The 15,812-nt window shown below is 39.2% G+C and overlaps 1 long non-coding RNA gene across 1 annotated transcript; it reads left to right on the top strand.

Annotated features, from left to right (window-relative positions):
* Window positions 1-2,906: 2,906 nt before the first annotated feature.
* LOC113946336 lies at window positions 2,907-11,502 on the top strand. The gene is made up of 2 exons (XR_003527396.1): window positions 2,907-2,992; window positions 11,319-11,502. It is a non-coding gene; the product is annotated as an uncharacterized LOC113946336 (long non-coding RNA).
* The last annotated feature ends 4,310 nt before the right edge of the window (window positions 11,503-15,812 follow it).

The following is a 15,812-nucleotide window of genomic DNA, read 5'->3' as shown; positions in this document are numbered from 1 at the left end:
GCTTTTCAGTGATCAAGTGTAATCTCTGAAGCAATGGGAGACCAAAAATCCCAGTAAACTCTGTGCATTAAAAAAAGAAAGCTCCCTTCATTGCATATACTTACAAGGTGAAAAATAGAATACCATATAGCCCTACAATAGACAAAGCTAAAAGTCGAATAGTATCGCCCTCTCAAAAAGGGCCCATTAATGAAACGAAACCCAAAGACTTGAATACACTGAGGGGCAGTAGAACTACTGAATGTGAATATGAAAAATATGAAGTATTGTAAAAGCAAAGCAGCAAGAGGCCTAGCAGGCAAAATACAAGTGGAAGGATTAATACTAAAATAGGTGTTGGAGTAACTGCGAGAAGACACGAAGAGCTTAAGGGACACCGGACTAAGTGGTAAATTAATATATACAAATTTCCCTACTTGAGGGAACAAGAAATCCCTTTCCAATACTGGATGAAAATAAGCCCTTTTGACTCAGTGTTTTGTAAAGATCTTTTTTACCCTTAGAGAAATGCAAACAGGGAAATTTAAACCTAAAACATTGCTCAGCCTAAGAGAATTGAGTTCTGGGTGAATGGATGGATGGGTACAGATAATGTATTATTCAGAATATTATCAACTTGAATTTTTGCTAAGGAGGAAATAAATACTTTTGGTTGAGCTGGAATGCTGATGTATTTGCTGAGACTGTTTCTGACTTAGAAATAAATCAAGTGAAATAATTTGGCCATGGTAAATATGCTAATAACTGTCTGTACAAATTTGATAAAATTCTTCTATGCTGCCAGTGTTTTAATTTATTAACTAATGTGACTATGACGACCGGAAAATGGGTATACGAACTAGGTAAACAAGAGGTGTAGAAAACATGCTCAAGGAGGTGGCTCTTCAGAGTACTTTCCGCAGGGATGCTTCCAGATGATGCACTACTCTGCTTTTGCCAGGCTGTGTAAGAGTAAATAGCAGATTTAACAACAAAAATATTCACTGCACTTCTTGATTTCCTTCTAAGAAGGCTTATGATTTTCAGTAATTGTTTCAATGTTACTAAGACACAAACCTAGCACAAAAAGCAAACTTTGTGTTTGATACAGGACTTCTGGGACAGAGCAATTCAGGGCATTTCATCTTTGTTCCTGGAGATAAAATTTAGCCCAGAGTGACTTTATGTGAACTGGTGCAGACAAAAGGTATGCCTTGTTTATCTGAACTAACCTTACCCTGGCTAGCCTGACTGCCAAGGGCAAGGTAATAAGTTTGCAAATCCTACCTGGATCTCACTGTGAACACTTGGGCTGTTGGCCTTTGTTGGCATTGGCTCTGTGACGGTTGCATCATTGGAGCAATACCTGAGCTAATTTCAGGTTAAGTGGACTGCATTCAATATTTTTCACTACACAATAGTCAAGATATAAATATTCACTAGGAAAAGACTTGTAAGTATTAAAAAAGTCATCTGATATGTTTGACTTAACTCCTGTTTAGTGATGCCAGGTGTAATCCATAATACTATTTTTTTACTGATACACAGAGCAAGAATTATTTATGTAAACTCTTGAAATGTGCAAATAGTTTTAAATCATCAGTGCTTTTTAGAATTCATATATTTGTAGTAAACCATGGACAGCAGAGAAAGACTGCAAAAATTCATTTAATACATTACTCATTGAGGATTATTTGACCTACTTCCGAATATGAATAAAGAAATAAACAGGTTTCATTAACAACATGAAACAAAACAGGGTACACAGATGAACTATTTCTGCTTGCAAGCATATTTCTGTCATAAAATATCACCTCATTTGTAATTAATCTGTAATATAATTTCAATTGGAAGTCTATATCTGTGTACATAGCACAACACACAGATCTATCTTCAATAAACATCAGTAAAGTCCTAGTTGCAGTTACACAGCATGTACAGTTTTGTTCGATTACAAGCAGTAGGGTACAAAGTCTGGCTGGGATGCAGATGGCAAAACTTGATTACAGATTTAACTTCCATTTCTTTCCTTCCTTTTCTTTTTTACTCTGTGTATTACAAATCTTTGAGTAATAGGAATTACAGTGGTAGCCTTACCTTTTAGGCTTGGCAGAATATTTAAGCAACAAACACTACAAATGGCATTTTAGCAGGAGATTTTGCTTTCATTGTGAGACAGGATTTAATAAAGAACTAATAATGTGTTTTCTCATTCCGAAAATCATGCCTTTGATCATGGCTGTCCAATACTTCTGATGCATTTTCCCTGGTCTTAGCCTTCGAAATCTGTCTATCTGTTACTCCACGAAGATATCATTAAGGTCTTTGAAAATGGTGTCCTCCCTGCTATTCTTCTTTATCAATTTCCACCTTCTCTCTTTTCTGTCCACATCTCTCATATGCTGAGATGTCTGGAATTTACTTTAATAATTTCTTTATGGTGGAAACTTCTTGAATCTTTCATATGTATGTGTGTTTCCACAAATAACTAAATATAGTAATCATAGAATTGTTTGGGTTGGAAGGCACCTTAAAGATCAACAAGTTCCAACTCCCTTACCATGGGCAGGGACATCTCCCTCTAAACCAGGTTGGTTAAAGGCCTATCAAATGTATAAATTAAAGGGATAAAAAAGAAGATGGCCTGATGAAGTCATATATATTGTTAAATGGTTTAGATAGTTCAAATAACCCAGGAACACTGAAATTGCAAAGGACAAAATCAATGTATAGATTGGAAGATCTCTAACTATGAGGATAAGGACTGTTAATGAAAGGGTGGCTTGAACTATTGCTAACAAAGAAAATGGCCATGCTAATACAGGTCATAAACCTGCTATAGAGTTTGTTGTGCTGCCTGTCATGTTTTCCTTCATGTAGTCTAATAGTCATGCTGTCACAAATTTCTGTTGACACTGGAAAACAGAGTTGAGAACCATCAGAAGTAGACAGACAGAGGACTCAGGAAATGGAAACATACGGTTGATTTTCTTGCTCTGAAAATACCATCAAGGTAAACTGTAGTGCTGCTATGCTGCCACTTTTTCTTCTTTGCAGATATAAAATGTAAAGACGATTGTTTTCAATTCACAGAAGGTTGCCTTCATGAGACAGACTGCAATGTCCTATCAGTTATTACAGTATAATTATGTCTTATAAAAACAGGTAAGTAAAATGTCTACTTTAAAATGCTCTTAAAAAGTCATATAACACCCCTCAATAGTAACTGAGGGACAGGCACCTAAGCAATACAATTATATCCAGAAAACTTTACATAAAACATGATCAAAACTAAATAAAACAGATATAACTATGAAAAGTACATTCAATGTATAATTTCACCACCTCATGCTGGAAAATTTCTGAAATGAAAAGTTTTTTAGAATCTAATTCACACTTGTCAAATTTCAAGGACATTCCAAAGCTGTAAGGAAAGCCCCAAAATGAAATTAATGAAACTTCTATGTGAAGTTCAACATAAACTAGAATATGAACTTAGTCTTATTTTAACTTCTAATTAATATATTTTCTCCATTTCTCTTCCTTTCTGATAGCTGAGGCTATTCTCTGACTCCTGTTTCCATCATTCTTGCTCCATTAAATAACCCTCTTTCAGCATTGTTCATTCACTTAGAGTGAGGACTTAAAACTGAAAAAACTTTATATTAAGAAAATAGAATCAGTCTTCAGTACTTCTGACTCTTACTTTACAAAGAGCAGTTTCCTTGGCCATGCTTAAAACCTTCCTGGAGGTCTTCAAAGAGCCTTGCAGCTGTTATTTTTCAAAATGTAAAAAAACCCAAAAAGTGACATCCTGAATAGCCAAACTGCAAGTATGTTTACTGTATTATGAGTACCACATCTCAGCTGCGAGGATTTGTCTGAGATTCACTACGTTGCAGTTCTTGGTTTTTTCCTTTTCTTGGGATACTGCATTGCTATGAGGGCTTAAACAACAAGGGAGCTGCAGCTCCACAGTTTTATTTACATAAAGTGATATAGAGGAGTAAGATCTTGAGTTTGCTTCTCATTTTGGAAAGGAAATTAGGATACTTCATTCTTTCCTCTGTACCTTCTCAGCATTGCACAACTGTTTGACTGATCACAAGAGGAATAGTTATGCACTGGCTTGTCTCCGTGGCCACAGGAAAAGAGGAAGGAATAAGCAGTCTTCCCCTACAGCATATGGGTCAGATAGACTCATAACCAAGATGCCTGGGGGAACTCAAGCACCACACCTAATTGCTCTTCTGGAAAGCCACTGTGGTTGACAAAGGAGGGTTCAGCCAGAGGCGTGATGTAGCAGCCTTTGTAATAAGTTCCCTGTTAACCGTGCATGCCAAGTATCAGAGTACATCCAATTCATGCCATGAAGACTCTTCCAAATACAAGTCTACGCCTTGGGGGCATGATCTAGCTCTATATATTTATTTCTATACAGCTATATTATTAACACGCAAGTTTCCTTATCCTGACTGGCCACTCTAATTCAGTCCTGAATGGCTCTTGTGCTCTGAGTTCTCATCTGAACAGATAACTGGAAAATGCAAACCGTGCTTAGAGAAAGAGCCAAAAGACAGTAAAATTAAACCCTTTTCCAAGACCCTCCATGAAGTGACTTGAATACAGAGATATTCATCATCTTCCACAAAGAGAGAGAGACGGAGCACTTGCCTAGTGCAGTGCAGTCTTACATGTATTGCCCCAAGCTAGCCCTAGGCTAACAATGTATCTACATAGTACAGAAATACTGAGAACTCAAAATCGGCCTTGTCAGAGTGATGTTCAGGCTTATAAGCACAACCAGTTTGTGAAGCTAGTTTGCTAAGATCCTGTACTGTGGCTTGACTGCTTCTGGTACTGAGACTGGCCTGTTCAGAATGGGTAAGTGATGAATCTGACTTTATTTCATGGTATAAACTCCCCCTTGTCATTCACACCTAGTTTTGATGAGGACTCATATTCCCTGAACACTATCCATTTATTTCAAATACTACCAAGACCTCTTGATGATGATGAGAAGGAAATTAATAATCAGTGCATCTCTACGCTTCAGGATTTGGAGAAGGAGAGAAATTAGCAAGCAAGTTGTAAACAGTTTAGCTTAAGTATCAGAAAGAGGCTTGTCAAGCACTGCAGATCACTGCATGGGCTCACTTAGAGGTCAGGTGCTCTGCAGTCTGTAGCGCAAAGGCAAATGAGGTTCACACGCATGAGCTACTCGGTCTCCCTCAGCGTGTCTCTGTGCTCTCCACTTGAGGTAATGCCCCAAGGATGAAACTCCTGAGAGCAAGAAGCCACCTAACACTACCTCTCCACCATGAGAACTGCATGCACAAGTCACAACCTACTCTTAAAATCTCTGCCAGTTTGTTCCCCCTGAGGATCTGGGAAGGTAACAGAAAATATTGTAGTGGATTAAGGAGATGGGGTGTAGTGGTTTGAACCAGGTTTTCCCCCTGAAGCTAAGAAAGTGGTAACCCCCAGGGGGTGGTGACACTTGAGATTTGAACCAATCTGCACTCCTGCGAAATATAAACATACCACAAGCAGACCGGAAGAGAAAAGTTGTAGTTTTGGTGTAGAAGTGGTAGCCATGTTGTAGGAGCCACGGGGAGAAGCAGCAGCAGTAGCCCCCTGGGGGCTGGGCCCCCCCCAGTCCCCAGTGGGGGGCTGCGGGGACCTGGAACAGCATAAAGCTGGGCTAGGTGCCTGCAGTTGAAAGCTAAAAAACTTTTCTCCACCATGGGCAGCAGCAGGGGTAGCGGCAGCCAGCACTGGCCGGAGAAATGGTGACACAGAGCCAACAGATAAGACTAAGCAGCAATGAAGGCATGCAGCACCGCAGAGAGAACTCCTGGAAGGAGAGCTGAGAGAAAGCCAGCAGAGAGCAGAACTAAGTTCTACAGAGAGAACGTTTGGGGGTAAGAACTGCAAAACTCCCCTAAACTTCTCTGAGATCCCTCCAAAATGGAGGGGGTGGACTCTTACTAATTAGAAGTCCTAAATGGAGTAAAAGAGCAAAGAAGCTCAGTCGTCCTGAGAGCTCAGCCAGGACGAAGTGTGTGGGAGGTGGACCTTGGGGCCTCCCTCACTGCAGCTATAGTGAAGCTAGCAGCTTGGAATCAGAGCCAGAAGTTCTGCAAGGGGCTTGAGTCCCCTGAAGATACCAGACCATCACAAAGACCCCATGTACTTCGTGGTATGACCGTGGTCAAGTGACCTTTGGCTGGGGTGAACGCAGCCCACGGGAGACCCTTGCTTGGAAGACGAGTGGCCGAGGAGCTTGGATATCCCCTCGTTTGTGCTGGCAGAGATCCAGCAACAGCTGCATGCATGAGGATAGATGACTGCTGCCTTAGAGAAACTGCTGATCTGAAGAAGCTTCTGCCCTGAGAGTTGGAAGGGATCTTTTCTTCTTCCCTCTTGGACTTTTATTTGGAAGGGAGAAGAGATTTGATCCATTGTAAATACTTATGTCATGGTAGAGATAGCTAAGGTTGTGTATAATGTATTGTAGTATTTATTTGTACAGTCATTGTAATATATTCCCTTTCCCCCATTCTAAGTCTCATGTGATTGTCTGGAAAACACATCTTACACTAGGTTGAGATGTGGGAGGGGGCTTAGACTAGGGAATTAGATTTGGGGGATCTCACACCATGACATGGGGATTAAATGACCATACACTCACAGCATCCTGTTTCATGCCACAGTTAGTGAAGCATTCGTTGATCTTGTATTTTTTCTTGACATGTAGAATATAATCAGTTTTCTGTGTTTTGATAGGATAGGAAATACCAGTCTCTGAGAGCAATAGCTTGTAATGGCCTGGTTTTGATCTCATTTTTGATTGTCTTTTCTTTTTCTATCCTCTTGTACAAACTTGACCTGGAAAAAAATATGAACTCTTCTATAACACAGACACCTGATACCATCATTCACTTTTAAAAATTTCTGCCTTTAAGAATTCTAATTTCTTTGTAGAGTAAATGCAGTTTGTCTATGATTTTTACTGTACAGACTCTGTATGCATTAGTTTAGGACTAAATCCACAAAGGAGCCTACATCCCAGCTGACTCTCCATTCTGCATGTTATGTTGATCCCCTCTTTACCCTTATGCAAAATCTCAATGTTTAGCAAACACATTGAGGTTTGGTTCTTCATGGCCTCTGGCTGCAGTGTTGTTTAGCCTGCAGGTTATAGCTCATCCTCAAGCTGCAGTATGAAATGGTGTCTCACAGTACCTCCTGCTATGTTATTTCCCTCCTCATGACACTGTGAAATTGTGCCAAGGACAGCCTCTGAGCTCCACTCTTCACAGCTGTAAATGTCACACGGGAAAATGAAGGCCAGTTCCTTCCTAATCCAGGGGCCACTGGACCTTCAATGAGGATTTGCCACTCAAGGGACCCTGACACTTAGGGTGGAACTAGATCAGCTCCAGCAAGGAAAAAGTGCAGAGACATATGAGTCTTTCCAGAGAGAAAGGGCTTACAGGTAGCTCCTTAATGACTTCCTTCTTCTAGAGATACAGAAAACTCAACATCAGTCTATCCCTCCCAGACTATTGCCAGCCCAAGCGTGAGGAAAATCTATAGAAGTGAGCTTGTGGCTGCCATCACAGCATGATGGTCATGGTCAGTGGCAGCTAATCTTAGCCTGACAAACAGCTGCAATTCTTATAACTTTCATCTGGCTTTCTGAATAACTGTACAAATTTTTCTTAAAGTAATTAAAATAATAATTATATTATAAAAACACTTTCCAAGATAATCTCCTCTTCAATTTCCTTTAATATTTTCTGGGGAATTACTATGGGTAACATAGAAAATAGGTAATTAAATTTCATTGCTATTATCATTTTGACAGCCTGAACTCTTTCACAGGGTGACAGATTTAATTTCTCACACATGGCTTATATTGTTTTAAAATGGAATAATAAGTGGCATGATATTGTTTCTTGCTGTGGCACCTAAACCATTATTTAGCAATATATCTGAAGTATTTCTTCTGAACTGATAGCCATTAAAATTTTTAAAGCAGAACCTCAGCAGGGGTAGATTGATACGGTGTCACTGGAACCAGTTGTGCCGTGCTTATTCACACAAGCTCAGGATTTAACCTGTAGTATTGTTATGACTTTTTTTTCCTCTTACCAAATTTTAGCATATTTTTCTTATTGATGGTCTGGAACAAGTCATGGAAAAAACCCTGTGAATTCATTATAAACCCAACCCTGCAACCCAGTGGGCTACACAAGGTGTGATGTGTCATTGTCAATTTGTGCTGAAGACAATGGCAGCAGAAGGTGCTCTGTCTCTCCAGCAGCACTCAGCAACTCATACGATTTAGGTTGCAGGAGCAAGCTTTGTTTACATAGCTGCCTAGGACATACTTACAGCTGATTCCAGAGACATCAATGTTAGAATAAACCAGAGCAAGGAAAAGGAGGATAGCTCTCATGAATTCCTCTTTCCAATACTAATTTGAAGGCTAATAAGTGTTACATAATACTGCTGCTTTCTGTTCAAAATCAAGTAGTTTAATTCACCTCTGAAATAACAGGCCTGTGTTAAAATCCTCAAGTATGGATATAAATACTTACTTTCTGTACAAGTTAATAGCTTTTCTACATGCAAGGGTAGAGGAAGTTTAAGAAGGTCATAATTTCCTACAAGCTATATAAAGAGAGGGTCACTTGGAGGTGCCACGCATCCCAAAATGAGTTGCAAAAGTTCATAGGAATCCCTTGATAATGGCATTGCCTTTTGTGCTTCCATGATGCTGAATTTTACTTCTGATTCCAGAAAGGAAGTTTCTGTCCTATTTGTTATAAAATAGATGTGAAAATACAGGTTAACACAGAGCAGAATATCTGATAGCTAATCTGAAAGGGAGCAACCTGCTACAGCAGAAAACAGGCAAAGTCTAAAATAATTATATAGACCTAGTAAATGAGTAAATCCAGCCCTTTACACTTGCTTTGCATTCTTTGGAACCATTCTACCAAAATCTTTTTGCCTCAGTTCCCGAAAAGAATTTTGTGATAACACAATATGGACTTCAGCTTTTTGTTTATGGGACAGACAAGTTTATTTGCATACTAACCCAAGCCTGCTAAGGCAAAGTAAAAGAGCTATAATTTCTAACCCCTCAGTTATTTCAGACACAGTACCTGCAGCACTGGGAACTGTATTTTTGTACCCTGCATCCATTTCTCTGGCAGCCTTTAAGACACACCTCACAAAGACCATAAAGCAGTGCTAAGTAAAAGCAGAAATGAGGGCCAGCTGATGTTCTGCTGAAGCTGTTGCAACCTTTTCTCAACCTGGTAAAACAAAAGGCAGTAGGCAAAGAGGTTACAGATAGGGAAGTAGCTGAAAGGATGATATATCAAATGGGAGAATAACACTGTGGGGTTGGTTACAAAATTAAGGTATTTATCTCCTCTATAAAATAGTAATAACATCCATTGTCTCTGCTTAACTCTACCATTGAGAATTTGCCTTATGCAAGAAACTGCCTGTTCCTTCCTCAATAGAAGGTAATAAATTATTTAATACTTGACCAGAATTAGTGCAGCATTTTGGAAAATTTTGCATAGTCAGTGTGGACAAGGTGAGAAACATTTTGGATAATGCTGGCAGAAATTAAGGAAGCAATTATTAAAGGATGTAGAGTGAATGTAGAAATATTCCAGAACGTGTAATTGCAACACTGGACCTCTGGCATTTTAAAGATCCCTGACACACTTGCATAAAATCTACTGGAAGAGAATGAAAATTTGTACAAATTAATAGATAGCTTCATTTTGGAGATCAAATCAATCTCCAGCAGCATTGGTAGGTTAATCAATGATATCTCACTAAAACTAAACCAGTTCTTGCCAGCAAGTGGCCTCTTCTGCCCACACCGGGGCTCAACCTTGACTGTGGCAAATTGGACATGGAGCTAATCAGGTTTTTTAGCTCATAGTAGCATATTTACTTTGGCCAGTTTGGCCTGAGGTTGTGCAGATGTCAAGTGAAAACAGCCATTTCCAAAACAGAAGAAGTGCAACAGAACTTTTTGACTACCGCAGCTTGTCTCAGACAGCACTGCTGACTAGCTGGCCTCGGTTTACCACTGCTGAGTTTGGGTGGATTTGTAGAGGGTTTTTCTTATAACTGGCAGAGCATGTCACATTTATAATAAGCATCTAGTACTAGAGGAGTTGGTGCTGAATGGCAAAAAAAAATTTTGAAAGAAAAATAGGGATGAAATGCATAAATGATAAAATAGATATGCAATATCTTTGTCCTTTTATATTTGCTGGGTTATAAGTATGTATCTAGCCTAAACTATGATGAAGTTCCACTCTGAACCATTATTAAGAAGTCTAGAATATAAAAAAAGTATGCTAGTTATAAGCTACATTTTATAAAGCAAATGTAAAGTAGACATTTACCTTGAAAAGTCTGTAGTAAGAGACCAGAGTACCTACCAGAAGTTTATGACTTCCTTTCTTCAGAGCATTCAAACCCCAGGTACACATCTACAGGAAAGCAGAGCGAAAAATTCAAGCACACAGTGAATCAATAGGAAGTAGCCAAGAAATTGCTGTGAAGTAACTAGGAGATAAGTGGATTAATCTCTCACAAACGTTGGCAAGGTTTTTTCTGCTTGAGCTTTACTAGCTGAAATTTGAACTGAACATGGAGCCTCCTGTGGGGTGTTTAACCTACTGCAATTCCGTTTATCTCAGGGACTAAAACATTCAGTTTCTTCTAAAGGAAAATCAGTAGCCTGAAGATTAGCTACATGCTTCCATGATTCATTAACTGTGGAGGAAACTATGTCAATCTGATAAATAACTGATTTTTAAACATTATTATACTTTTTAAATACCGTCAAAGTAGACCTCAAAACAAAAAGGTCATTTGAACAGAGTAAGTAAAATCTAGGAAATATCAGAATGAAACATGGGTTTTTAATATGATTTTGTTGTTGTGTTTTGTGATTTTGTTTTATTCCTGAAGGAAGAATGTGATAAAATCAAAGCAAAATCACAAAGGGTTACAACATCCATGAATCTATGTTTTGAATGTAAACTTTGACCCCATGTTAGAAACTACAGTAGCTGTAACAGTAACTAATGTAAAAAGAGTTGTCATCGCAGTTAAGAGCTAGTCTCTCTGACCAGTGTGACTGAGGAAGTTCACATACACACTCATACATGGAAGCCTGCCACACACTATACCCAGAGTCCTTGCTTCGAGGTGCCTGTTCACTTCCTCTGGTTAACTGGTTGGCATGGATAGCAACCAGAGATTGCTCTTTTTTTCATCCCTTGCAGATGTCCCAGTCCATTGAGGAGAAAAGTATTATACTCTTCTGAACAACAAGTGCCTTTTGCTGAACAGAGGGTCTTTTCTTCCTTCCAATCTCATAGGACAATAAAGCTACAAAGGACAATCTGGATTTCTTTGTGAAAGCAATGCAACATGCAGCGGAAAGAATTTACAGCGATTTTACACTCAGATCTCCTTTCTTTCTTTTTCCTTTTTTTTCCTTAAATTTGATGTGAAGTTCCTAGGAAATTATGTGCTTATGTTAATGTAACATTAAGGTTGATAAATCAAGTTCTCAAATGTCATGAAATGCAGAAGTCAGGCTGTAGACTCAACCTTTACTCTGGCTCTTTGCCTCTTTCTTAAAATACAGTCTGTCTCTATGTTGTTATAAATTATTACTCAGACTACGTAGGAGTCAGCATAACACAAACTGGAATTTCCTACAAGGCTTTATAAATAGTAAACTCATGACAGAAAATGCTGTGCAGCTGGACTATATAAGGAAAGAAGCATTTTACTCACAAATGCTTCCGTATGTTCCTTCTTGTGTTTCAGTTTGGCATGATCATCTCTCTGTTGATCATCTCTCTGCCATTATTCATGCAAGGAGATTTTGGTTATCATAGGTATTGTGGAGGTACTGTTCCTCACAGTGACACTGATATTCATGTGCAAATGAAACTATTCATATGTGAACACAAGTATCCGTTTTTTCCTGCCAATGCTGCTGGATACTGAAGATAAGCCTTCCTGGCCTCAAAGGATAGAAGGTGAACACCCTGGAAGTAAAAAATTCTTTAAGGCCTCCTGCTTTCTAGATAGTCCCAACTGAACGACTATCAGCAGTAGCAGGTCAGGAGTCTGTGCAAGGTTGGATTTGTCTAGGATCCCCCCTACAGCCACAGTAAACACCAACTGTGTGATGGCAACCATCCTCAAGTGTGGGCAAGGAAAACAAGACTGATCAATATTCGCCTCATGGCCCCTTCTTTAGGCACCAGTCACTTCACATGCATCTATCTTAGTCCTTCACTGAGTAAAGCCCTTTAAGATCACCAGAGGACGTATATATGTTAAGGTAACTTCCCTGTTCGATCATCCAGGAACCACTACGACAGTCACAATCACAGCACCTGAGTTGGGAACAGAAGCCCCTTTGCAGCTACACCATGCTGGGCATCATTGGCTCCTGCTGTGTCTGTAATTGTCCAGCCACCTGGCTGATGCCACAGGTTATGCAAAAGGTGCCCTTTGTTATGCAAAAGGTCCCAAGCAGAGCTCAATCTGGCACTGCAGTTTGCACACTGAACTACCTGCACTGAATGTCTTCCCCAATGTGTTTTATAAATGGGATGTTTCATAGGCACATGTACAGCAGTTTCATAAAAGGGTGGCATGTAGGGTTCCATCTTCTGTCAGAACCCCAGCCCAACATCCACACTGTTTCAACCATAAACAGCATTGATCCACTGATACAAAGTCTCATTATAGACAGGGTGAGCTATAATCCTTAACTTCTCTCTCCCATCAGGAGCTTCCTGGGTCCAAAAAGTCCCATTCCTGCCCTGCACCCAGGTCAGCCCATTGAGAGCAATGTTATACCTTGGTGGAAAATTTGCCTTATGTCTGAAACACAGACAGAAAGAAGAAAGAGAGGAGAGGCTCAGATGTTTGCAGCAATCAGGTCTGTTTTGAACATAAAGCTATCAGAAGATAACGAGAATTTGAGAAGGCTGTATTTTTATTTCTCAGCATGTGAAAGAATATAGTACAAATGCTATCCTGGATATACCACATCTAAATATGAATGCACCATGTTAGAAAGAAGTCAACTGGTCAAGATTTTTACCCTGGAAAACATCTAATGAGATTTATCAGACTTCCAACAGCAATATTCATCACACAACTAAGAAGGGTATTATTATATCTGTGATTGAGAACTCTAGAAATTTTGATAACTTTCAGTCAGATACTTGTCTCTGGACACAAAGAGAAATTTTACAATTGTACCACTGCAAAGTTGTCCAGTTTTAAATAAATTATCTCAACTTTAGTCAAAGATGTATCTTGTACTGCTTTAAAACAAGTATTTGCTTCATGCACATTTTTGACTGGTCTCAGATTACTCTTAGGGAATTATTCTTACGTACTGTGCATAAAGATGTGTACTTCCCTTGAGGATATATTCAAGGTAAAATCTTACTCTAAGTGGCATGTTTGCTTTTGTATTGGAGAGTAGGAGAGGTAAAGACACCTTCAGGTGTTTGGTGGAGGTCACAAAGGCTGTTCCAGAATGGAAGCAGGGTATCCCTCTGGACCAGCCAGCGTGAGACCCAGTGAACTGGTAGACCCTACTCCACCACCATCACACACTGGTGAAAGGAATGAAAGCCTATGCATTGTGAGAGGAAAGGATGCTTCACTACAGAATTTATGTGTCACAAATTACTTTGTGCTCCTACTGTGTGCAGTGAGGACAAGCTCTCCACCAAGGCTCAATGTTTTGGGTACCTTTCACCATAGTCTTCATTTTGGACATTATCCATGGCATGATTTAACCTAGTGTGAACAACTCCCTGGCAAATCAAATTTTTTACATATAATTTTTTACATAGAATTTTTTGACATATAATAATGTTTTGTTTAAGTTCCTTCCATTAAATGCTATTCTTTGCATCTTAAATTATTTCAGACAGTTTTCTTTAACATTAACTGGAATTAACATTTACATTGTAATATATTGCAAGTGACATCTGTTGGACCAACTTTTCCCTCCAAGAATTATATGTCCTACCAGTCAGACAACCTCATAATTTTGTGGAATTATTATATAATGTTGTTCCCAAGCAAAATAAATGTATTCAGTTTTCCTATAGGCAGTGGCATTAAATAACAGTTACACAGCTCAGTCTTCTTCCTGCTAAGTTTGGTGGCTAAACTCCCACTGACTTTGTGGGAGCAGGATTTTATTTACTGTAACATTCACAGAAATTAAGGGTTAGCCTCTAAAAGTAGGGAAAGTTTGGCCACATAAGCCTCCAAAGGCCTAGATATTTAAAATATATCTGTTGCTGCTACTTATATGTCCAGACGCTTTCAGTATCCCTTTCACATGCTTTCATTAATTGCACAGAAATGTTTGTGAATACAGTCAAAACAACTGGAATAATTAATGCTTATTTTTAGGGGCAATTGCTAATTCCTTCCAATAGGAAGTAGAAATTTACCTACTTCCCTTTCTCCAGACAAGAAAACCAATCTTTCGAAGGTTAGCTGCCAAAATAAAATCCAGAGAGGGGCATTTGCACATTTAACCACACCTATACACAAACTTAGAGCTCCCTTATCCAGCACCCTGCCCAGATCCAAAGGTGTCTAAATTCCCTAATCTCTTAAGCAATATTCTATGTTCTTGTGCTGGAAAAAGATGTTTCCAGATGTATGATATCTGGTGTGCCTTTTTTTTCTGAGATTATTGCCCATTCCAGCCATGTCTCCAGCTTTCCCTGGTCAGGTCTGCCATTCTTCACTCCAAGAAATGAGCACTGCAAGAAGTTGCTTTACACAGAGGAGCCACCTCACTAAGGAAATACTTAAGTCCTGACCCATGCTGAGAGGGTGAGGAAATTCTCACTCTCTAAATTACTTTAAACCCTTTTCAAGAAAGAGACTTCCATCAAAAGAGTGCCTCCAGGCTAATCCTTCCAGGTGTCCAGAGGGCAGAGATACTGAACATAGGCAGAACATTTCAGGAGACTCTAACCTTTAAGACTGCGTAAACTACTCCTTTCTGCAGAAATCCCAAGAGACAACACACCTCCACAGCATGAGGCACTCCCTATTTTTTCACGCTTTGAGGAAAGGGATGGTCATTTATTGCAGGCTCAAATGAACAGTAAATATCAATATTTCCTGTCTGACTCAGCTGCCCTATTTAGTGTATTGATCTGCCTATCTTCCAATTCCTATTCCTGCACACCAAGGGAGGAAAAATAAGCAGTTATTTATGGGAACTCACCCCAACCCTAGTCCCAGGGGCACAACAAGAATTCTTATTTCTTCCCCTTTCTTTACATGGGTACAAAATGTAAGTCACATTGTCACTTGCTACAGTCTGCTCAATGTTTAATAGAATATGAATGTAGAAACCTGGAAATGTTACTGAAAAAGTCACATGTAACTGAAAAAGTTACCTGCAGTCCTGCATGTCCCAGTGCTTCTACCTATACTGCCAGATGAGGAAGATCACACAACCTCTCTCCTTCATCATAGCTGTGGCCTGCCCTGGTTGATAGCAGCTACAAAAGAAGTACAATCTCTTATCCCACTATGATTATCATTTACAGGAATAATGTCAGGAAAAGCATAAAAATCAACCAACCAACTGAAGAAAAAAAAACAAAAACAAAAACCCAATAGATAATTTCTTTTTTTAGATTAAGATTAGATAATAATATTACTTTGCTCTCTTAGAATCTGAATTCTTTGTTATAACT

Source organism: Corapipo altera, unplaced genomic scaffold, assembly GCF_003945725.1.
Source record: "Corapipo altera isolate COAL_440 unplaced genomic scaffold, ASM394572v1 48b, whole genome shotgun sequence".
Classification (NCBI taxonomy): domain Eukaryota; kingdom Metazoa; phylum Chordata; class Aves; order Passeriformes; family Pipridae; genus Corapipo; species Corapipo altera.
The sequence above is the reverse complement of the archived record's forward strand: the minus strand, read 5'-3'. Positions and strand labels throughout refer to the sequence as shown.